Source organism: Bison bison, unplaced genomic scaffold, assembly GCF_000754665.1.
Source record: "Bison bison bison isolate TAMUID 2011002044 unplaced genomic scaffold, Bison_UMD1.0 scf7180017864341, whole genome shotgun sequence".
NCBI classification, from domain to species: domain Eukaryota; kingdom Metazoa; phylum Chordata; class Mammalia; order Artiodactyla; family Bovidae; genus Bison; species Bison bison.
Genome location: NW_011494913.1, coordinates 6,591,230 through 6,614,367, shown reverse-complemented (window position 1 = coordinate 6,614,367; position 23,138 = coordinate 6,591,230). Strand labels below are relative to the sequence as shown.

Below are 23,138 nucleotides of genomic sequence, written 5' to 3'. Positions count from 1 at the left end.
CAACTACCAGAAAATACAGATGCAATTACTGAAAGTGAAGGAAAAAATGATAAAACACACAAACACACCCCACAGACTAAATGAAGTTTACTCAGAAACAAACAAAAAAAAGATTTTGTTAGTTTTAAAGTCTCCTAGAGGGTATCCCTGGTACCTTCTCTCAGTGAGGAAGAATTCACCTGCCAATGCAGGAGACAGGGGTTTGATCTCTGATTCAGAAAGACCCTGCATGCACGGAGCAACTAAACCCGTGCGCCACAACTACTGAGCCTGTGCTCTCGAGCCTGGGAGCCACAACCGCCGAGCCCACGCGCTGCAGCCACCGAAGACTGCGCACTCCAGAGCCCGTGCTCCTGCAGCAAGAGAAGCCGCCGCAGTGAGACGCTCGGGCACCGCAGCTGGAGACTGGAGCTCACTGCAGCTCGGGAAAAGCCCGCACAACGAAGACCCAGCACAGTCAAAAATAAACACAGAAATAAAATTAAAGACAGAAATGTTAAATAAAATAAAACCCTCTGGAATAATTCAGAGTATGACCAGAGGTAATAAAGAATAATTTCAATGTTACATGAAGAACAGCAAATAAGCAATGCTGAGGATAACTAGAAAATGAAATCCAAAGAATAAAAAACTTAAAACTGATAAGGTAGGAGAAACAAACTGAGAAGTACAGAAATAGAACTTCTGAAGAGTAATTGGCTGGAGAAAAACTAAACAGATGAAGCACTGACAAATCGTAAATGCTTCACGCGCATTATCTCCTTTGATTCTCACAACAGGGCCAGAAGGGCTCAGAGAAGTTACGCAACTTGCCTGAGGCTGCTCAGCCGTATTTTACTAGATGTAGCAGCCTGTGGCAATTTACAAGGGGAATCTAAAATATGTAGGTTTTTTCTTTTTCATCTCACTGTAGCACAGTTGTTAGAAAAAGACAAAACCCGGTGTGTTGTTGGCTTTATTATGAAAAGAAGAAGTATGATCGACATGGATACAAACAATAACACAGAATCCACAGTTTTAAGTATTAAATAGCAACATGCTTTTTGCTGCAATTTTGTCTGCATAGGGGGACATCTGACCAAAGTAATGGATATACTTATTAAAAATTTGACAAAATAATAATTTATGTACTTCAAGACTGTAAGACATGCCTGAAAAGTTAGGTCCAATTTATAACAAAAATTGGATATTTATCATTTTGAGTTGATTTACAAATATATATCACAAGTCACAGAAAAATACTGCATTTTAAAATTATAGTATATATTCTTAAACCATTGTTACACATATATTACATATATAATAACATAACCTTAAACCACTACAACTATTTAAAACTAAAGCTGTATCTTTAAACTACTCCAGTAGATTATTCAAGATTAATTTTCTAACACGCAGCCTGAAAGGCTGGTGAAAACAAAGTGTTAGTCACTCAGTCGTGTCCAACTCTGCAACCCCATGGACTGTAGCCTGCCAGGGTCCTCTGTCCTTGGGATTCTCCAGGCAAGAATACTGGAGTGAGTAGCCATTTCCTTCTCCAGGGGATCTTCCTGAACCAAGGGCTGAACTCTGTTCTCCTGCACTGTAGGCAGATTCTTTACCATCTGAGCCACGAGGCAGCCAAGAAGACAGAAAGCGTGGACTCTAGGTATCCCCCAAAATGCTGGCCAGCGGAAGGAGAAGGGGCCGCTCAAGAAAACTGAGGGAGCCTGGTGGGGAAGTCCTGAGCAAACACAGCTGGGCCAGAAGAGGAGAGTGCTGCAGGCAGCAATGTGCAATTTAGAATCTCAAGGAACAGAGCAAGAGAGGGGCAGGCCAAAGCTGACGGTGAGTGAGCAGCAGACAGTGTGGGGCAGGCAGGACTCAGATCCAAACAGTGCATGCCATCTGTGACCTCCCCAGTGACCCAGAGAGACCTCAGCAGAACCCTCCACCATGTGTGTGAACTAGCTGAGCCTGAGATGTTACAAGGAAGGGGCCTGGACTCTAATGTCTGACTTTTCCAGGAGAGTCTGAACCTGAGCAAAGTTAAGGACGCATACCCATGGCATTCTTCAGGACAAATACAAGGGTACTGAAAACAGTTGTTCTTAACAAAAGGAAAAGAGGAGACTTGTTGGGGTTCTTGCAGCATTTCACTTCTGAGAAAGAAGTGTGAGTCTGACAGACGTAAGAGATGGAAAGTACTGTCAATGGAGTACAGAGCTAATCTTCTTCCTCTAGTTCCTCCAAGCGCTCTTCTATGCTTGTCCTGCAGGGAAAAATCTAATCCTTACAGATGAGGAAAGGGGGACAGAGAAGAAGCCAAGGCCGCAGCAGCCCAGAGCCCGTCCTGGGCAGGCACCACACTGTCCTGGAGGGACTCCCTCACCAGAATGTGGGCTCCTGAGGCCTCAGGAATGAAGCCAGAATTAGAATTACAGAGAGGAGTTCCTGCAATTAGTCACAGGATGTTTCTGTTTGTCACTGCTGCGTAACAAACTACCCCAGCCTCAGTTGCCTAAACAGCAGGGATTTCCTACTTCTCACAAACCCGTGGGTTGACTGCACAGCTCTGCTGCTGCTCTTGCCTGACTTGTGGGCTGCTGCACTGGGCCCAGGTCAGCTGGGGACTGGGCTCAGGGAGGAGGGCTGGGCCTTCCCCCCAGGTGGGCCTCCTCTCAGCGTGGCGGCAGCAGTGAGGAGCTGGCCCGCTGCATGTGGCGCCTCTGCCTGCAGCGCGCCCGCTTATGCTCCCCTGGCCACTGCAGGCCGGCCAGCACGGCCCAGTACAAAGGCGCGGAAACAGACTCCACCACTTGGCTGGAGAAACAAGCAGGCCCACACTGCAAAGGGGCACAGGCACGGAGAGGTGACCCACTCAGGCGCTGTTCTGTGCGTTATTTCACAGACACTGCTGTTGCTATTCTCTCTGGTAACTACTTTCCTTGGTAGAATTTTTATTTTAAAGTGTCTTTACACCAATTACATCTAAAAATTTGATTATGTTCCTTAATTTGTAATGTGGGGCAAGGGGGAGTTACTGGGCTGTATTTCTACTTCAGAATGGATCCAAAAACATTTCAAGGCTTAAAGATTGGAATTATTACAGGCAGCAATTCACATCATTTGAAGATCTTATGTTTATTCACAAACATACATCTTTCGAAGCAATTCATTAAACTAACTGAAGAAAGAATTCTGGGCACATGTTATAACAGAAAAATCTAAAGCAGCTCTATCTCACTTGAAACGCTTTATGCAGAAGAATTCTCATCTCATTACACTGTATAACGTAGCATACAATGCCGGTGGTACAGACAGCCCTGCTCCAGCCGTCTGTCATCTCAGGCTGGAGCAAGCACCTTCTCTACTTAACGCAGTATCAAAGTAGAGGAATCAGAGCAGGGCCTGCCTCACCACCTAAGAAATCTCTCTCCAGCCGGGACAAATCCTCTCCCGCCCGTGCCATGGTCAGCTCCACCCTTGTTCATTCTACCACCCTCTTGAGATGTCGCACACACTCTGCACACCAGGCCAAAAATTTCCTGGCCTTCAGAGCACATCTTCACATTTATCTCATCTGTGAGCAAAGAAACATCAAAACAAGCTCCCCTACTCCTATCTTGCCACCCACAACGTGTACCCAATACTCTTTACAGTTTGACATTTAAATATACATGCTGGCCAATTTTATGTATCAACTTGAATAGGCCACAGTAAGCAGATATTTGGTCAAATATTATTCAAGATGTTTCTGTGAAGGTATATTCATAGATATGATTAACATTTAAATCAAGAGACTTTGTGTAAAAGATATTACTCTCCATAACGGGTCCTGTCCGACTCTTTGTGACCCCATGGGCTGTAGCCTGCCAGGCTCCTCTGTCCATGGGATTCTCCAGGCAGGAATACTGGAGTGGGTGGCCATTCCCTTCTGAAGGGATCACACCCAGGTCTCCTGCATCGCAGTCAGATTCTTTACTGTGTGACTCACTAGGGAAGGGCCTATAATGTGGGTAGGACTCATCTATCATATGAAGGCCTTAGAACAAAAAACCCCTCTAAGCCTCTTTTGGAAGAAGACAGAATTTTGCCAGTAGACCTGTGGTCTCAAATTTCGGATTCAACTCTTCTCTCAGTTCCCCAATCTGCCAGCCTAGCGTGCAGGTTTTAGACCTGGCAGCCTCTATAGTCACATGAGCCAATTTCTTAAAATCTATCAATAAGAATCTTTCTCTATCCATCTATCTTTTTATATACTATTGGTTCTGTTTCTTTGGCGAACCCTAAAACAAAATACTATCTAGTTACAGATCATTCCTCACAGTATAGAACCCTTGGCCTACCAAAAAGGCTGAACCCTCTTTGGACCATTACATACTTCTTTAGCATTCCCTGCAGTGTTCTGGATCGCCATGCATTTCTTTTAAGCATTTCCCACAGTGTTCTATATAGAGCACGGGTGAAATATTTCTGAAAATTTAACTGGTGTTTCTTTATGACTAAACCTTGAATCCTCCCAGTTTCCTAATCTTTCTGCCTTAATTACTGTGATCTGCATGATAATGTATTACAGAGCATAAGCTGAAAGAAAGAAAAGTAACTCTGGCCCCATTTTCCTCTGGGTAAATCCCAAAGGTGGTTAAAGTCTATTAAGAATTGGGAATTTTAATATTAATTTGCATGGGTGGTACAATGTAAAAGCCTTCAGTTTACTGTTTGCTCTATGATCCTGAAACTCAGTTTTCTCCCTCTAGATATTACTTTTCAGTGGAAAAAAACTATAGTGAGAAAAACTTTTCAATCATCAAAGTAGTAACCCAGTGCAAGTCGCTCAGTCGTGTCTGACTCTTTGCAAACCTATGGACTATACAGTCCACGGAATTCTCCAGGCCAGAATACTAGCCTTTCCCTTCTCCAGGGGATATTCCCAACCCAGGGATCAAACCCAGATTTCCCTCATTGCTGGTGGATTCTTTACCAGCTGAGCAACAAGGGAAGCCCAAGTAACCCAAGATCTAATTTAAAAATAATATAAATGTAAACTAGGAAATAGTTATTTGCTTTTAAAGTCAGCTATCACTTCTCAGAGGTTTTCACCTCATTATAAAACCCTTCTCTCTGGGAAGACACACAAAACATCTCAATCAAAGACACAGACAAGCATGCATTTTCATGCAGACAAGGAAGGCAGCGTGACCCCACACTGAAATAACTCAGCTAGTATGTTCTGAGCACCTATAAATTCTGTTTGCTAAACATTTCCTCTGCTCTGGACCCTCCAATAACTCTAATCTGTTGATTCAATCTGTGGTAAAGGATGAGTAAATAGAACCAAGTACAACGGATAAGGTAAAAAAATTCAGAACTCTGCCCTTAACCGTTTAAATCTACATTCCACAAAAGATACTCTTTTTTTAACTGTAGGAAAAAAATGTAACAAAATTTATGAAATTAGCCATTTTAGATGTACAGTTCAGTAGTATTAATTATATTCACATTGTCAGGAAAAGATCTCCAAAACATTTTCAATTTCCAAAACTGAAACTCTATACCCTTTAAGGAGAAGGCAATGGCACCCTACTCCAGTATTCTTGCCTGGAAAATCCCATGGAAGGAGGAGCCTGGTAGGCTGCAGTCCATGGGGTCGATAAGAGTCGGACACGACTGAGCAACTTCCCTTTCACTCTTCACTTTCCTGCATTGGAGAAGGAAATGGCAACCCACTCCAGTGTTCTTGCCTGGAGAGTCCCAGGGATGGCGGAGCCTAGTGGGCTGCCGTCTACGGGGTCGCACAGAGTCGGACACGACTGAAGCGACTTAGCAGCAGCAGCAGCAGCAGCAGCAGCAGCAGCAGCATACCCTTTAAACAAAAGATGCAATAAATTCACCAAAGTTATGGTAGTAATCATTTCATGATGCATGTAAATCAAATCATTATGCTGTATATCTTAACCTTATACAGTGCTGTATGCCAATTAGACCTCAATAAAACTGGAAGAAAAAAAATAAACCAACAGCAAAGAAGATGCTTATTCTTAATACTTCCTACCCACTGCCTATTTTATTCTATACATGAAGCAAAATTATTTTCACAATAAACTTTATGGACTACTACCAGAATAACAGCAGATTTAAAAAAAAATGTTCAAAGAAATGGAAGAGGTCAGAAGTATGACTATGGACAGAAGATCCATATGAACCCCTGTGTGGAGAGAGGACACAGCTGGAATATAGCTTCACGGTCACTCTGAATGCAAGTGAGGAGTCAGAAGAGGCGGGCCCACAGCTAAAGCAAGTCAAACGAGGCAGCACCAACTACAGAAGCAGCAGTCCTCTGGTGACTGCGTTCAATGGGGTTTACCAGTCCTCCAGCTGCCCACAGTAAGGATGGCAAGACTGCTGGGAAGTATACAGTGCCAATCTAACAGGTGCACTGTGCCAAGCCTCATTCAACAGACTTTTAGCTAAATATGCCTATTCAGGCCTACAAAATAATAATAATGACTTAACTATAAATCTAGTAAAATAATCTACCACAGTATAAGTGTTCAACAAATAAAAGTATCCCTGATATTTTTCTACCTGTTACTATACTTTAAATGTAACTCTGGTGTTTCTATTTTAGAAAGATGAACCCTGACTAAATCACTAGCTTTTAAAATCACTTACATACATTTTCTTCCAAAGCCTGACTCCCAGCTGAGCCTGCACTGGGACGGCTCCAGGAAAGATAAGAGGGATTTTGCACATGACTGAGGTTATGCACAGGGTCAGTCCTGCTAAAGGCCAGTTTACAGAAGTCTGGGAACTCTCAAAGAGGTGGGGGGACAGGAGGTGGGGCGCCACTCATTCTAAACCAACGTCTAAGTTTAGTCCAAAGAAAGCCACAGAGCATGAGAACAGAATGTGGCTTGGAGAGCGCGCTGCCTGTGGTTCACACTGCACTGCAGAGGACAAGGGAGCTATGAATACAGAGTTAAAGGCACTGCTCAGAGAGACTGTAGAACAATGAAGGCTCAAGGAACAGGCAGCGCAGGAAGCAGCAGCTGTGAGTCACAAAGCTGGGAGTGGCTCGGGTGACAGGGACACTGCGGACCTTCCACAGGTCTGGGGCGTGAACACTGGACAGCTCCAGAGGAGTAAGGAGCGAAGGCAAAGTTAGAGCCAGGACCGTGACAGCTAAGCCAACCAAGAGATTACTAGAGCCCCTTTCACTCACAAGGCCACGTGAATAAAATGTGCCTGTGATGAGTACTTAAGTACTGTACTCTAGAAAGTGGACAATGTAATCCGTGACAAAGGTACACCCTACCTCCTGGCAGAATTCGTATTCAAATGGTCTCTTGAGGAAAATATCTTCAGTTAAGGTCCTCTGGACTCTCACAGATTAAATCTGAATAAGAAGAAAAGCTCACAATCAAAATTTACTTAAAACTGCTAATTAAAATACAACTTATGAGATAATTTTATAAAATACAAATAGTTCCAGTTATACACTGCTTACAGAAGACACATGATGAATAACAACACAAAAAGTTGAAAATAAAAGAATTTAAAATGTTAAATATTAACCAAAAGAAAACAAGAATAGCTCTAACAACAAAAAATAAGCCTCTTTTATCTGTTACTCACTGTAAATTGAGAGAAAGTTCAGAAAACATGGTCTTAAAGAATGGAAATCTCAACTGAGAAATGAAAATTATGAAACAGAACCAAACAAAAATCCTAGAACTGAAAAGAATGAAAACTTAACGGATGATCTTAACAGTAGTTTGGAGATGATAGAAAAGTTAGGAAACTAGAAAAAACAGACTAATGCAAATTATCCAAGCTGGAAAATAAAAAAAAAGACTGTAGAAAAATGAACACTCTCACAAAGCTGTGAAATAACATCAAGCAGTATAACATAGGTATAACTGGAGATCAGATGGCGAAGAGAATGATACTAGAGCAGAAAAAGTATTTGGAGGTCCAATAGCTGTAAACCTCCCAAATTTGATTAAAAGACATTGACTTATATTATAAACCCAAGAAACTTAGTGAACCCTACATTCAGTTCACTTCCATCACTCAGTTGTGTCTGACTCTTTGCGATGCCACAGACTGCAGCACACCAGGCTTCTCTGCCCACCACCAACTCCCAAAGCTTACTCAAATTCATGTCCATTGAATTGGTGATGCCATCCAACCTTCTTATCCTCTGTCATCCCTTTCTCCTCCTGCCTTCAATCTTCTAGCATCAGGGTCTTTTTCAGTGAGTCAGTTCTTCACATCAGGTGGCCAAAGTATTGCAATTTCAGCTTCAGCATCAGTTCTTCCAATGAATATTCAGGACTGATTTCCTTTAGGATGGACTGGTTGGATCTCCTTGCAGTCCAAGGGACTCTCAAGAGTCTTCTCCAATACCGCAGTTCAAAAGCATCAATTCCTCAACGCTCAGCCTTCTTCACAGTCCAACTCTCACATCCATACATGACTACTGGAAAAACCATAGCTTTGACTGGACAGACTTTTGTTGGCAAAGTAATGTCTCTGCTTTTTAATATTCTGTCTAGGTTGGTCATAACTTTTCTTCCAATGAGCAAGCGTCTTTTAATTTCATGGCTTCGGTCTGCAGTGATTTTGGAGCCCAAGAAAATAAAGTCTGTCACTGTTTCCATTGTTTCCCCATCTATTTGCCATGAACTGAGGGACTGGATGCCATGATCTTATTTTTTTGAATGTTGAGCTTTAAGCCAACTTTTTCACTCTGCTCTTTCACTTTTACCAAGAGGCTCTTTAGTTCTTCTTCACTTTCTGCCATAAGGGTAATGTCATCTGCATATCTAAGGTTATTGATATTTCTCCTGGCAATCTTGATTCCAGCTTGTGCTTCTTCCAGCCCAGCATTTCACAGGATGTACTCTGCATATAAGTTAAATAAGCAGGGTGACAATATACAGCCTTGATGTACTCCTTTCCCAATTTGGAACCAGTCTATTTTCAGTTCTAACTGTTGCTTCTTGACCTGCATATAGATCTCTCAGGAGGCACGTCAGGTGGTCTGGTATCCCCATCTCTTGAAGAATTTTCCACAGTTTGTGGTGATCCACACAGTCAAAGGCTTTGTCAATAAAACAGAAGTAGATATTTTTCTGGAACTCTCTTGCTTTTTCGATGACTCAGTGGATGTTGGCAATTTGATCTCTGGTTCCTCTGCCTTTTCTAAAACCAGCTTGAACATCTGGAAGTTCATGGTTTATGTACTGTTGAAGTTCTAGCTTGGAGGATTTTGAACATTACTTTGCGAGCGTGTGAGATGAGTACAACTGTGTGGTAGTTTGAGCATGCTTTGGCATTGCCTTTCTTTGGGATTGGAATGAAAACTGACCTTTTCCAGTCCTGTGGCCACTGCTGTTTTCCAAATTTGCTGGCATACTGAGTGCAGCACTTGCACAGCATCATCTTTCAGGATTTGGAATAGCTCAACTGGAATTCCATCACCTCCACTAGCTTTGTTCGTAGTGATGCTTTCTAAGGCCCACTTGACTTCAATTCCAGGATGTCTGGCTCTAGGTCAGTGATCACAGCATCATGATTATCTTGGTCGTGAAGCTCTTTTTTGTACAGTTCTTTTGTGTATTCTTGCCACCTCTTCTTAGTATCTTCTGCTTCTGTTAGGTCCATACCATTTCTGTCCTTTAGCAAGCCCATCTTTGCATGAAGTGTTCCCTTGGTATCTCTAATTTTCTTGAAGTCATCTCTAGTCTTTCCCAATTTCTTTGCATTTTGATCGCTGAGGAAGGCTTTCTTATCTCTCCTTGCTATTCTTTGGAATTCTGCTATTCTTTGAAGAACTCTTCTGTTGTTTGCTATTCTCTGGAATTCTCTGGATCAGTGGAGAAATAACTCCAGAAAGAGTGAAGAGATGAGCCAAAGCAAAAACAACACCCAGTTGTGGATGTGACTGGTGATGGAAGTAAAGTCCAATGCTATAAAGAGCAGTATTGCATAGGAACCTGGAATGTTAGGTCCATGAACAAGGCAAATTGGAAGTGGTCAATCAGGAGATGGCAAGAGTGAACGTCAACATTGTAGAAATCAGTGGACTAAAATGGACTGGAATGGGTGAATTTAACTCAGATGACCATTGTATCTACTACTGTGGACCCTTAGAAGAAATGGAGTAGCCATCATAGTCAACAAAAGATCCAGAAATGCAGTACTTAGATGCAATCTCAAAAATGACAGAATGATCTCATTTGTTTCCAAGTCAAACCATTCAATATCACAGTAACCCAAGTCTATACCTGATCAGTAATGCTGAAGAAGCTGAAGTTGAATGGTTCGATGAAGACCTACAAGACCTTCTAGAACTAGCACCCCAAAAAGATGTCCTTTTCATCACAGGGGACTGGAATGCAAAAGTAGGAAGTTAAGAGATACCTGGAGTAACAGGCAAATTTCGCCTTGGAATACAAAACAAAGTCAGGGCAAAGGCTAACAGAGTTTTGCCAAGAGAATGCACTGGTTATACCAAACTCCCTCTTCCAACAACACAAGAGAAGACTCTACACATGGACATCACCAGATAGTCAATATCAAAATCAGACTGATTTGCAGCCAAAGATGGAGAAGCTCTATCCAGTCAGCGAAAACAAGACTGGGAGCTGATTGTAGCTCAGATCATGAACTCCTTATGGCCAAATTCAGACTTAAATTGAAGAAAGTAGGAAAAACCACTAGATAATTCAGGTATGATCTAAATCAAATCCTTTACAATTATACAGTGGAAGTGACAAGTAGATTCAAGGGATTAGACCTGATAGAGTGTCTGAAGAACCATGGACAGAGGTTCATGACATTGTACAGGAGGCAGTGATCAAGACCATCCCCAAGAAAAAGAAATGCAAAAAGGCAAAATGGTTGTCTGAGGAGGCCTTACAAATAGCTGAGAAAAGAAGAGAAGCAAAAGGCAAAGGAGAAAAGGAAAGAACCCTATGTAGGATCAATATAAACAGAACTGCATCTGAGCATCAGAAACTAATGGAAATCAAAAATTAAGAGAAAAATCTTGAAAGCACCTAGAAAGAAACAATAACAATGACAACAATAACTACAGTATGAATTATCACTTTCTATCAGAAAAAAGCCAGAAAACAATGAAATGATAACCATAATGTTGAAAGAATTCCATATGCAGCAAAAATATCTTTCAAAAATCAAGCAAAATAAAGAAGTCCAGATGAACAAAAACTAAGGAAATTTATTTCCAGCAAATGATACCTGATAAAGACTAGAATCTACAAAAAGAAAAGAAGGGTAACACAGATGGAAATATGTGGATTAACAAAGAACTATCTCTCATTTTCTCCTCTTAGCACAACAAGTGTAACATGGAGGCTTGCAATGTAGATTTATGTAAAATATATGAAAACAACAGCACAGTGAACATGACGAGAATGGGATTACATTGTTGCAAAGTGCTTCTATTTTACAAGAATTGGTAAGACATTAATTATGAGAGTAGGACAGATTGCACTAAGTTGAGGATGAATGCTGCAATTGCAAATGCAACCACTAAAAATAAGTTATTCAATGGAATATCAAAACAGTCAGTAGAGTAAGGGAGTAAGAGAGTAACAGAAAAGGGAGGGGATAAAAGATCTAAACCCGACTTTAGTCAGTTCTCACTGTGTACAGTCATCTTCCATAAAGTTGGCAGGAACATGGAATTAGTGAACACAGAACCATTGCTCCTAGGGGAGATACAAGGTGAGGTTCCAGGGAGCCTCTGGTCACAACACTTCAGTCAACCATCAACACATAAGCTTGTGTTAGTTTGCTTGTGTTTGAAGACACCTTATTTAGCAAATATATTTTGTCCATTCATTAACACTGAACTCATGATCAATAGTATTTTAACTCCTGCCTGAGGAAGCCTGCCTAATAACAAGCCTATTTTCTCCGTAAGGCACACTACAGTCTTCTTTACTTAGGAACACGAGGCAGCATCTCAGCACTATGCTTAGGGGCAATTTTAAACAGTGAAAGCATCAAAAAAACCCCTACAAAATGTGAAAATCATGGCACTGAAGAGATCACAAAAAGGACAGTGTGAGAGATGCAACAGGAAGGTAGAGTATGACTTGCTCAGCATCACTTCAGAGCCGGGACACTAGATGACTCAAACATTTCACTGCTTTGTGCGTGTCCGTGAATGATGCTGAGAGCACTGTCAGTACTGATTTGGGGATCAGAATTAAATTTTAGTGAGTAGGTTTATAGATTCTATTCTATATCTGCAGATATAGAATACATGAATAAAGAGAATCAACTGTGTATCAGTCAGTGCATTAAATATAAAGGGGCCAAATATTCCAATTAAAAGGTACAGACTGTCAGAATGGGGATAAAGAAAAACAAAAACCAAAAGATCAAGACCCAACCATACCCTGCAAGACATGCAAAGAGATACACTTTGAGTCTAAAAACACCGGTCTAAAGTAAAGAGAATGGAAAAAGAGAAACACAACTTTCCACAACTGACACATGCTGAAACTTTAAAAATCTGAATAGCAATACGTCTGTTAAACAAATTAACTGGTTAGTCTACCCTTCTACAAAAAGAAAACTCAAAGCTCAAGTGGTTTCACTAGTGAATCCTATCAAACAATAAGGAAGAGAATAATTCCCACCTCATTTACATGCTTTGCCTAAAACTATCAGAAAAATCTAAACAAGAAAATTAAAAAAAAAACAAACTACAAATCATAAACATAGTTATGCTGCTGCTGCTGCTGCCAAGTCACTTCAGTCATGTCCGATTCTGTGCAACCTCATAGACGGCAGCCCACCAGGCACCCCCGTCCCTGGGATTCTCCAGGCAAGAACACTGGAGTGGGCTGCCATTTCCTTCTTCAATGCAGGATAGTTCATGAACCCAGATGAAAACATCCTTAGCAAACTACTGGAAAAATCAGCAACTTATAAAAATAATAATATATCATGACCAAGTGGAGTTTATCCCAGGAACATAAAGTTACATGAGTATCTGAAAGTCAGTATCGTGTCACAGAATAACTGATGCAACAAAAGCACTTAACAAAAATCAACATCCATACTGAGTTTTTAAAAAAAAAAAAAAAAACCTCAGCACACTAGACACAGAGAGACTTCCTTAATCCTATGCACCTACAGCAAATAATACACTTAATAGTAAAATCCTGAGGCCCTTCCCACTTGATTGGCAACAAGGGAAGGGTGCCCGTTCTTACCACTTCTATTGAACAACAGACAGAAGCTCCTAGCCAGTGTAATATGGCAAAGAAAAGAAAGAATGGCTAAAAATTGGAAAAGAAGGTATAAAAACTGTTTCTTTTCACAGAGAACATAATTACTAACAAAGAAATTTCTAGGAAATCTAAATTAGTCCAGCCAGATTAATCTAAGTCAATTTAGCAAGGCTGCAGGATGCAAGGTCATTCTACAAAATCCAAATATATTTCTACAGACTAACAGCAAAATGAAAATGAAATTTTAAAATTTTATCTTAATGTTAAAGAGCAGATTAATTATGAATCATTTTTACAAAAGACATGCATGTCTCATATACTGAAAACTGAAATACACTTATGAGAGAAATTAAATATCTAAGGGCATGGAGACATACACCTTGTTTGTAATTTGGAAAATTCATTACTGTAAAGAGGCTGATTCTGCCCAGAATTCTGTTCATATTCCAAACAGATATTTTTGCAGAAATTGGCCATTTGATTCTAAAACATACAGGAAAATGTGAAGGATGTAAAAGAGCCAAAACAATCTTAAAAAAGAGTAAGTTGAAGGACTTACACTTCAAGACTTATTGTAAAGCCACAGTAATCATCAAAGTGTGGTCTTGGTCTCACGACAGACAAATCCATCAAAACAGAGAGTCCAGGGACAGACTCACACTGACACTGTCAGCCGATTTTCCTAGGAGGCACAAAAGCAATTCAACAGAAAATGGAAATCCTTTTCAACAAACAGTGCTGAAGCAACTGGCTGTTCATATAGAAAAAATGATCAACTTTAACCCCTATCTGACATCATAAACCAAAAATAATTTGAGATGGATCCCAAATCTTTTTTACATTTTTGATGCATTTACTTTGAAGAATAAAATAGTCTTCTGATGTCAAAATTTATAAAGTAAGTTTCATGCTCTGAATTTTACTTTTAATATGCTATTTTTCCAAGTCAGTTTCAAAGTATCAGCTTTTAATGAGACAGTAAACTTCAAAAGTTGTAGTTCAGTACACACAGCAATTCTTTTTTTCTTCTAGTCTTACTGAGGTATAATTAACATATAGCACTGTGTAAATTTAAGGTATACAGCATAATGATTTGACCTACATCATGAAACATTACCACAATAAGCTTAGTGGACATACATCATCTCACATGGATACAATATTAAAGAAAGAGAAAAATACATTTCCTCCCTTGTGATGAGAACCCCTAGGACTTAATCCCTTAACAACTTTCATATATAACATATAGGAGTGCTAACTGTATTTATCATGTTGTACAGGACATCCCTAAGTATCTTTTACGTGAGTGTCTGTACCTTTCAACTACCTTCATCCAATTTCTCTCTCCACCCCATCTCGCCTCCAGTAACAACAAATCTCCTCTCTTTTTCTGAGTCTGTTTGCTGTTGAAGTGTAACTGACCTACAAGACTATGTGATTCCTGTACATAACACAGTGACTCAATATTTCTATGCGTTTCAGAACGATCACCATGAAAAGCATGTTATCATGTCACTATACAAAGACATTATATAATTACTGATCATATTCCCCACGCTGTGTATTTCATACCTATGAATCATTTATTTTGTAACTGAAAGTTTGTACCTCCTAATTTTAACCTAAAGCCAAAACTATGAAACTCCTAGAAATAAACACAGGAGAATATCTTTATACCTTGTGTATAAACAAGATGCAAAAGCATACGACAATTCAAAACAAGGAGGGGCACCAGAATGTCTTAATTAACACTGGGTAGTATCAATACGAGCCGACAGTTTTTAAAATATGTAAGTAAAACCCACAAATGTATGTGTGCGTGTGCATGTGTATCTACAAACATGTCCTCGCTCTGCCCACAGAACAGGAGTAGAAGTCATGACACTGGTGCATGCACCATGCACCTGGACCTAATTTCCCACTAATAGGAGCAAGGCTATTTGATTTGAGGGCTGAGGCACAAAAAATTGGCCCAGAGTAGCCTGTGGCACCAGAAAGCAAAAAATGTTCAAAGAATTATGGAGATATATAAAATAATCTGAGTAGTGAATTATAGGCCACTAAATAATAAAGTGCTGCGTCACTCAGTTGCGTCCGACTCTTTGTGACCTCATGGACTGTAGCCTATCATGATCCTCTCTCCATGAGGATTCTCCAGGTAAGAAAACTGGAGTGGTCTGCCATGCCCTCCTCTAGGGGATCTTCCCAACCCAAGGATCAAACCCACGTCTCCTGCATTGCAGGCAGATTCTTTACCATCTGAGCCACCAGGCAAGCCCCAAATAAGGACAGATCTATGAATAATTCAAATAGATAAATAAACAGGGGTGAAGCTCTTCTTTGCAGCAGAATACCAACTAATAAATACAGAAGTGAAGTCACTCAGTAGTGTCTGACTCTTTGCAACCCCTTGGACTGTAGCCCACCAGGCTCCTCCACCCATGGAATTTTCTAGGCAAGAGTACTGGAGTGGGTTGCCATTTCCTTCTCCAAATAAATACAGAAGGAAGTATGTATTTCTTTACTGGATGCTAAAATCATCACTGGACGCAAAAACATGTGGGTGAATGTTCAAAAAGGAGTAGGATTCCCTGGTGGCTCAGTCGGTAAAGAATCTGCCTGCAATACAGGAGACCCGGCTTCGATCCCTGGGTCAGGAAGACCCGGGTTCGATCCCTGGGTCAGGAAGAAGGGAATGGCTACCCACTCCAGTGTTCTTGCCTGGAGAATTCCATGGACAGAGGAGCCTGGCAGGCTACAGTCCACAGAGTAGCAAAGAGTAGACACCATTGAGGGATTAACACTTTCACTTTTTGACACTTAATAACTTCAAAGGAAAAATCTGTATCTTGGCAGTAGAGAAATCTAGAAAATAGTGACTTAATCAAGTGTTCAATGTCATCATCAATATTGGAACAAACTAGCATTGGGGGCACCAAACGTCTTGTGCTAAGAACAATAAAATCACTTTCCTGTAATTCTGTCTGCAGTGTACACCCTGAATCTAACCAGGAGGAAACTTCAGAGAAACACAAATTGGCAAACATTCTGGAGGGAAAAAGAAAAAATAAAAAAACTGGTCCATAGTCTTCCAAAAGGTCAAATGTCAAGGATGAAAAATTCGGGTTAAGGAACTATTCCAAATCGAAAGAGACTAAAGAAACATGACAATCAAATTCAGTGTCATTCTGGACTGGACACTGAACAGAGAACACAAGAGCAATAAAGGACATTACAGGGACAACCGCTGAAAATGCAGTATGAAGTCTGAATTAGTAACAGTACTGCACTAATTATTAAATTTTTATAAGGTCATATAAGAGATTGTCCCAGGTCTTAAGAAATACACAACTTAGACTCAAATGAATCAGAAAAAAATGTATTTATACACATGCATAGAGAGAGAGTGATAAAGCTAATGGGGTAAATTTCTAACAAGTGGTAAATCTTAGTAAAGGATATGTGGTAGTTCTTTGTACTCTTACACTTTTTCTCTAAATCTGAAATCATATCAAAATTAAAAGTCACACATAAAGCAAAAGGCACAACTGTAAAATCGGAAAAGTGTCTGGATAAACACGAAGGACAAATGATCACTTCCCTCAATATATAAACAAATTGTATAAAGGAATCAGAAAAAAGCAGTAACAGCCCCAAAAGATTAATGGGAAAAAACATGTGCAGCCAATTCACAAAAGGAACTAATGTACTTTTAAAGGAAAAACAATAACAAAAAGCCAACTTCACTAATAATTTAAACAGGCAAAGGAAGATAACAATGAGATGTTTTCCATCTGTTAAATCAATTATTTTCTTTTTTAAAACACCCAACATTGGCAAGAATATCCTGAAACGGCCACTCAACGTCCCGCTCGTGGGAATGTTAATTAGAAACTTTGAGCGATGCACTTCAGCAATTTAAGAATCTGAAGAATATCCAAACCACTTCACCCAGTTCATGACACCATCCCAAGGAGACCATCCGAACTGTGGGTTCAGGTGTACGCCCGAAGTTGTTCATCAGAGGGTATTTCCAGTAGCAAAGCTCTTTAAAATAAGCTGTATGTGAAGCGACTGGGAAGTGGTTAAATAAACTAAGACATAATCATAAAAGGCAATACGCAGTCCTTAATAGGTACTAAAAATGGGAAATGGCATGCAATAAGTGTTAAGAGAATAAAGCTTATAAAAACAGGCATTCAAGATGACTCCAATTAGGTAAAAAGCCATCAGTAGTACCCAGGAAAAAGTACTAATTATGAACACTGACTGTCTGAAAATTAATAAAACAAGGACTGCAAGCACTTGCTCTGGTCTCAAGTTTGTCTGTCTTGCCCACCCCTTACCACCTGCCCCTACCCAAGACAGAGCCACCATTCCTTCCAAGGTGGTACATTCACAATTACCTGTTTCTCGCTCCCTCTCAGCATTTCTTGAGGACAATGCACCATCCCCAGTTGCACTCATTAAACATCTTCTGCTTAATATTTACAAATTCTCCCACCTCATTTCATACACATTAAAAAAAAAAAAAACTGGCTCTATCCAGCTACTGAAGTCACCTCAAAAATGAAATCTAAATTGAATATGGAAGTTCACCAAGATGCAGCTTCTCTTTCCTTTGCTTCTTTCAAATAAAAACATTAAGGAGAAAAGTGCTTTCTTTCAACACTCCACAGACTCCCAAGGCAGGCTTCAGGAGACATAACGACATCACAAACCTGATAAGTGCTGTGCGCCAGGACCACCCGTGTCATCGTCATCTCAGGCTCGCATCAAAGAACATTTGAGTCTAATCATTAGCTGCCACCAAAAAACACACCCATCTGCATGCTGCAGTGCTCAGCCACTGCCCAGGGCCACACCTGACTCCAGCCCCACCCTATTCCCCACTGAATCCACCTTCCACTTGGCAACTTTCCACCTAATGAGATGAGCAGAGCACAGTCAGGAGGAAGAGGTTGTGAGCAAGGCTGGCAACACGGAGAAACCAGATGGGAGGGGAATGCCCTCAACTGTGGCACAGGGCTGACTGAGAAGCATTCTAAGTCAGTGATCTTCAACTGAGGTGATTTTTGCCACTCGGGGGACTTTTGGCAAAGTCCTAGAGATATTTTTGGTTGCCCTAACTCTCGGGATGTTACTGGCATCCAGTGTGAAGAGGCCAAGAAAGCTGCTAACCATTCTAAAATGCACCAACAGTCCCCACAACAAATCATCCATACCCAAATGCCAACAGGGCTAAGGTTGAGAAACCTGTCATAAAGTGATTTATCCACCAATACAGCACAATCTAAACCCAGCTCAGCAGGAAGAGGACACACGGTGGGTGAAGGAGACTTGAGCATTTTATGAAATGTAAACACACACACATGTACACAAAGCCTCCTCAGCCAGATGCTTAGGGCAGAGCGACAGAGTCGTTCCCTTGGACCAAACTTCTACTGCAGGACTTGGGAACAAGAACACTACAATTTAATGAAAGTAATAAGAATACCTCTTCTTCCTCAAGGGCTTGCTCTGCCACATGTCACATATTTCTTCAAAGACTGCCTCACAGCAGACACTGTGAGGAGATAATACTATCAAAATTGCCCAGACTGGTAAACATCTCCAGAGAAGTTGGCAATGCACCCACATAGTTGGTGACAAATTTAGCTGCCTATCTCAAGGACCTAAGAACCCAAACTCACAGTTCCCAGCTTAGCTTAAAAGTGACAAACATTCAAAGATCATTCAAAGAGAAGAAAATAATAGTGCTCCTTTCCCCACACAAACCATCAAAAATTACGTAAGACTTAAGAGAAGCAACAGCTTCAAAACTGAGAACAAAAAGTATTTAGTCTGCACTTCAACAACAAAAACCTGCAGATAAAAAGGAATTTAGTATATAAAATGCCATTATTATAATTCAGTTAAGGTTAGTGACCTCTGTGGCAAAGTACAGTACCTCTTTTCTTGATTACTTTAACAACTTTATCATGTCATGACTTCCACCCATGGGAGGCCAGAAAGCTAGAGAACTCATCCAGCACCATCCCTGGCTGAGACTTCAATAATTTTGACCTGACTCGGATACATCATTTGCCAGTCTGACCTTGACTTTCATCCCTGTAGGGTTACGAAGCATCCAGCACTTAAGGTGGCCCATTTCAATGTTGGACAGGAGTATTAATAAATGTTAGAAGTGTGTCCATTACCTGAGACAAGAGCAGCCCTCCTTCCATCCATAGGCATTAGTTTTGCCCTCAATTAGTATTGCGAGATGGAGAAAGCAATGGCACCCCACTCCAGTACTCTTGCCTGGAAAATCCCATGGATGGAGGAGCCTGGTAGGCTGCAGTCCATGGGGTCGCGAAGAGTCAGACACGACTGAGCGACTTCACTTTCACTTTTCACTTTCATGCATTGGAGAAGGAAATGGCAACCCACTCCAGTGTTCTTGCCTGGAGAATCCCAGGGACAGGGGAGCCTGGTGGGCTGCCGTCTATGGGGTCGCACAGAGTCGGAGACGACTAACGCGACTTGGCAGCATCAGCAGCAGCGTGAACTCAATTATGATTCACTGAGACAAAAAAGAAAAACAGAATAGAAGGAATATTAAAGCTCAACCTGTTCAAACTCAATCCTACTTTTATAAATGAGTAAAATAAGACAGAAAAGGATGAAGCAGGGCTGCTTGCCAAAAGTCCAGCAACTATACAGGAAAGCTTGGAGTAGAACTCAAGTTTCCTAACTCTTAAGTCTAATCTCCACAGAACTGTATCAAGTTGTATTAGATGCTGTTACTAATAGAATGGACATTTTTTTAAAGTTTTATGATAAAATAGAAAAATATTTTCAGTTTTCACAAGTTCAAAACAACTCACATCATCACAATCACCTTATGAACTAGTGTAATTGTGACCATTCCCACTTTATGGATGGAAGAAACCCAGCTCCAAGGTCACCAGTAAACACTGAAGCTGGCTCTAGAAGCCAGATTCTTAAACCACATGCAACCTGGGTAAGCACCAGAGCACCCCTAACACTACCACAACCGAATCAACAAACTTGAGACTTCCAGTGATTCTTTAAAATGTTAACGCTTTGATATAATCTAATATAAAAGATACCATTCCTGAAAAAATATTTAAATTATTTTTAACAAACCAAGATAAATTTAAAGATTTACAGTTTATAGCCTCCTAGCATAAAATAAAAGGGCATTTTAACTTTAAAAATTAGGTTACAGTATTACAGTATCATCTTCTACATCAACTACCCTAAAGAAATTCACCAAGAAGCAAACTAATCTTTTGGGGAGTAACACAGAAGGAACTCATTTATCACAGGGAACTTTTTGAGAAACCCTCGGCAAGCAAAGCTTCATGCTCTCAATTATTTCCCAAAGGCTCTTCCACATAAGATGTGTGCCATGAATAATATATAAGCTCTAAGCAAATAATATATTCAATCAGCCTAATTCACACAAATGTAATAAAATATTAAGAAGTAATAAAGGTGTGGACTGAATACTTAGGTTAAGTTCCTTTTCCACCAAGATCCTATTAAAATAATAAAAGGATTTTCTTAAAAAGAAAAAGCTTACACTTCTCAGAAGTTACAGTAAATGTACTTTTCCAATAAGGACAAGTAAAGGTTCTGCATATTTTATATAAAACAAATAGAAGACTTTCAAAGGCAGAAAGAAGGCAGACTAGCTAGGGATCTCAGGATTCAAGGAATGACGTCTTATTAAGTCTCCTGAGTTTTCTTTTTGCCTCATATAATCCAAAGAATTGTAGCCAAAGAATTGGCAAATCCAGAAACATCAAGAAGTGAACAAAAGCTCCAAGAAAACCTTGCTATTTCTAACCAGAAGAGTAGAAAGAGTCAGCCTAGAAAGTAAAAAAAAAGAAAACCACCACCTGACTCCAGACAAACGTGTATTCATGTTTTGCTGTGCTCAACTGCTTCAGTCAAATCCAACTCTTTGTGATCCTATGGACTGTAGCCCACCAGGCTCCTCTGTCCATGGAATTTTCTGGCCAAAATACTGGAGTGAGTTGGCATGCCGTCTTCCAGGGGATCTTCCTGATTCAGGCATTAAACGTGTGTCTCCTGTGTCTCCTGCATGACAGGTAGATTCTTTATCACTGAGCCACAAAACCACAGGGAAAAAAACCTGTGGTCACATCACTACCCATGCCAGCAAAGACCAAGGGTAGATAAGACATCTTCTCCCGCCAAGATAGAACCAAGCATCCCAACATCCTCATCAGGGTGGTGTCAAGAGGAGGTTGGGTAAGTAGCTGGCCCTTTCTTCCTTACCACTGCTGTGTCTTGGTTTAAAAAAAAAGGCGGGGGGGAGCTCAGCAAAGATATAAAGAAGAGCCAAAAGGAAATTTTAGAACTGAAAAATACAATTACCAAAATACAAAAACCAAGAGATGGGTTCAGCAGAATGGTGTAGACAGAAAAAAGCAGTAACCCAGAAGATAGACAAATAGAAAGTACCCAATCTGAATGACAAAGAGAAAGATAAACTGCAAAAGAAAAATGAACAGAGCCTCAGGGACCTGTGGGTCTGTAACTCAAGAGTTAACATTCGTGTCATAGGAGAGAACTGAGCTGAAAAGAACTTGAAATAATGGCTGAAAATATCCAAATTTGGTAAAAGATACATTTACAGACTCAAGATTCTGAGCAAACATCTGAGCAAACAGGATAAACTCAAAGAAATCCTCAGTAAGACATGTAAACAGTTAAACTTCTGAACACTAAAGGATAAAAAACCTTGAAAGCAATGAGACAGAAATAACACCTTACCTATAAGGGAAAAATTATTTAAATGGCAGCATATATTTCATCAGAATATAGAGAGGTCAGAAAGACACAACAGTTTTCAAGTACTGAAAAAAAAAGAACTGTCAACAGAGTCCAATATCCAATAAAAATATCCTTCAAAAAGGAAGGGGAAATCAAGACATTTGAGATAAAAGTAAACTAAGAGACAGCTTCACCAGCAGATGTACCCCCAAAGGATGAAATGGCTAAAGGAAGTTCTCTGAACAGAAAGAAAAACCCTTAAGGTATCAGCAAACAGAATTCAGTAAATACAGAAAGAATTATAAACCATGACCAAGTGAGGCTTATCCCAAGGATAAAAGATTCTTTTTCAATCTTTGAAAATTAATCAGGAGAAGGGATAAATTGGGAGTTTGGGGCTGACATATACACACTACAATACATAGCTGCTGCTGCTGCTAAGTCGCTTCAGTCGTGTCCAACTCTGTGCGACCCCATAGACGGCATAGAATAAGTAACAATAAGGACCTACTAGATATCACACAGAACTGTACTCAACACTCTGTAATGACCTTTATGGGGAAATCTTTCAAAAGACTGGATATATGTTCTATGCTACATAACTGATTCACTTTGCTGCACAAAGTGAATCAGTTATACAGAAAGTAACACAATAGAAAGTATACACAAGCAGAAAGTAACAGAACATTGTAAATTAACTGTGAAAGTGAAAGTGAAGTCGCTCAGTCGTGTCCGACTCTTTGCGACCCGTGGACTGTAGCCCACCAGGCTCCTCAGTCCATGGGATTCTCCAAGCAAGAATACTGGAGTGGGTCGCCATTTCCTTCTCCAGGGGATCTTCCCCACCCAGGGAACGAACCCGGGTCTCCCACTTTAACCTCTGAACCACCAGGGAAGCCCCTGTATTAACTATACTTCAATTAAATCTTTTTAATTAATCACTGTAATCTACAGTGTTAAGAGGCTAATGAATAAAATCATAGGATGATACCAATGAACAAGGGAAAAGCGTATGACAGAACTCAACATCAGTTCATGATTTTTTTTTAAATCTCAGAAAATAGGAAT

The 23,138-nt window shown here is 40.4% G+C and overlaps 1 protein-coding gene across 11 annotated transcripts in view; it reads right to left on the bottom strand.

The window, feature by feature from the left end:
- Positions 1 to 23,138, bottom strand: part of MARCH8 (membrane-associated ring finger (C3HC4) 8, E3 ubiquitin protein ligase) — a 111,990-nt gene that overhangs the window by 73,239 nt on the left and 15,613 nt on the right. For 2 of the 11 annotated variants that reach the window (XM_010854470.1, XM_010854471.1), the window contains exons 2-3: positions 13,819 to 13,941; positions 7,298 to 7,378 (exon numbers count right to left, since the gene is read on the bottom strand). The exons of 4 other annotated variants lie outside the window; for them this stretch is intronic. The gene's annotated coding sequence lies outside the window, so the exon portion shown is untranslated. Of the gene's footprint in view, positions 1 to 5,709; positions 5,769 to 7,297; positions 7,379 to 13,818; positions 13,942 to 19,459; positions 19,593 to 23,138 lie in introns of those variants that run through there. 5 more of the 11 variants (XM_010854469.1, XM_010854475.1, XM_010854472.1 and 2 more) reach the window with 5 other exon arrangements.